Source organism: Pteropus alecto, unplaced genomic scaffold, assembly GCF_000325575.1.
Source record: "Pteropus alecto unplaced genomic scaffold, ASM32557v1 scaffold3, whole genome shotgun sequence".
In the NCBI taxonomy this organism is placed as follows: domain Eukaryota; kingdom Metazoa; phylum Chordata; class Mammalia; order Chiroptera; family Pteropodidae; genus Pteropus; species Pteropus alecto.
Window position 1 is genome coordinate 17854305 of NW_006442484.1, and position 2492 is coordinate 17856796.

The window sequence follows — 2492 nt, forward strand, 5'->3', positions numbered from 1 at the left end:
CTTTCCCTAATCAATTCACTATTACAACAAAGTCTTTTGGATTCCTAGAGTATTTTGAAACTCAGAATCTTAAATATCCAGGATATCATAACTTTCTCTATTAAGGGTGAGAATCTTTTTTTTTTTTTTTTTGGTAAAATTTAATTTTAGAAAACATTTTAGGAAAAGTAAATAATTTGACCCATAACTCTTATCACCTCATTTCTCTTCTCACAAATATCGAGTTTCTAAAAAAAAAAAAAAATCAAGTTTCTGAATATTTCCTCAATAAAGACACCCTGACAAAAGATGCCTTAGAAGTACACATTTTTGAGAACTTGCATATTAAAATGACTTTATTCTGCATTCACTTTTGATTGATAATTTGGTTGTCATATAATCTTGGTTGAAAGTAATTTTCCTTCAAAATTTTAAAGGCATTGTTCCATTGTTGAGAAGTTAAAAACCATGCTAAATACTCATACTTTGCATATTAATTTTATTTTTTCTATTTTTGTCCTTTTTGAGAAATTCAGAATCTTTTTTTATATTCCCCAACATACCGAAACAATTATATTCTGATATGTCTTAGTGTAGGTCAATTTTCAGCCATTACGCTAGGCACTTGGTAGGCATTTGTGTTCTTCAGTTCTGGGAATATTTTTTCCCTTTGATTAAACATGTATTGTTCCATTTATGTAATGCTCAAAACCAGGAAAAAACAACCTATGCCATTAGAGGTCCAGAAATGGTTACCCTTTGCAGTCAGGCATGGGAGGGGCCAGGGAGGGTGGTGGTGGTCAGTCTCTGCAGCTTGATCTGGGGCCATTGCACACAGCTGTGCACTTTATGAAATTTCATCTGCCAGTACACAAATGAGTGTGCACTCCTCTCCAAAATTTTACACTTTTTAAAAGTTTGAATTGCTCTGGCTTCTCTTTGAAGAATGGGTCAAGAGAAGCAGGAGTGGCTGCAAAGAAAATACCATTCTGTGAGAGTACATCCTCAAGAGCTCTCCGTCTGGAGTCTCAGAACTGAGGCAAGTTCAGAGACTGATCTTAGACAGTTCAAGGAGAATTTAAATGTGTCCGGCCCATGAACACACGATGTAAACATATATACATATATATGCCTTAGTGTTAAAATGTATAGCTGAAACTTATAGGATTTCATTAACCAATGTCACCATAAAATAAATAAATAAATAGATAGATAGATAGATAGATCAATAGATCGATAAATAAAATAAAAAAATAAATAAATGTTTCCAGCCCAGATAAAGCCTCTTGGCACAGTGAGGCCACCCACTTGGATCAGTCACCGACTGTCTCAGACAAGGCCCAGTTTATCCCAAATCTGAGAAGACATTTTGTCCAGAGATGCCAAAGCTGAAAATATCAGCTCAATCCCAGTGAAACCAAAGCAGCCGGGTGCTTCCCCTTAAGAAAATAGGGAGAGAGAGGGGTTGGTAGCTGATGACAGTATATATATATATATAAACACACACATATATTTTTCACTTTTATTTATTTATTTTTTTTTACCTTTTTAACTCCTTCACTACTGCTCAAAGAGAGTATCCCAAGAGGTAGGAAGGAGAAACTCAGTCTCTTATGGCTTGGGTCTGGAAACTAGTACAGCATCTTGAACTAACATATAGGATCAAGTTGTCAAATGAGACTCAAATAAAACATTTTACTCAATACCAAACTTTACTACCCGTGTTACAGATACCGGCATTTGAGAGGTTCATGCAGTATATAGAGAGCTCTGAGGCATCAAATGTGCTCCTCCAAATCTTTCTCTCCTGAATCAGAAGTGCATCTCTAATGAAGAATAAAAGATGCCGTCTCTTCATGGGAGGAGTCTTGAGCAAGATCACAACATTTCTTATCCAAAATTCAGTACTTTCCATGAATATATTCTTGGTTTGTTTATCTTTGATTTTCAGAGCCATCGAATGGCTGTTTTTGACAGTTTTAACCAACTTATATCCCTGATAGTTGTACAGTTTATGCGACATTCTCCAAGAAACCATACCTCATAGATTTTTGCGGTTTTTTTTTTTTTTTTTTTTTACTTTAAATGATCCTTTAGTTAGAGAATATCCCGCCAAGAGCTTTCAATAGATATGGTCTCCTACTGTTAGCAAATAATATTAGTTCATGTACCCAGAGGTCCAGGACTTAGATCAGGGACATTCTATTCACATCTTCCCCCAGGGACATGCCACTGGATTAAGAAAGTTAATAGACCTAAGAGAGTTCTGTTAACCTTTTCTTCCCATGTCACTTGTGCCATGTTCTATTTATCAAAGCAGTCACTCTATCCAGCCCAGATTCAAGAGTAGGGAAATTAGGCTGAATTTTCAATGAGAAAAGCACCCAAAATATTGGCAGTCATATTTAATCTATCGTGCTATTCATTCATTTTTTAAATTTTTTGACTCACTTTCTGAGACCGCTACTCAGTTATATTTTTTAAGTCTTATAATGAACATTATTGCTATCCTA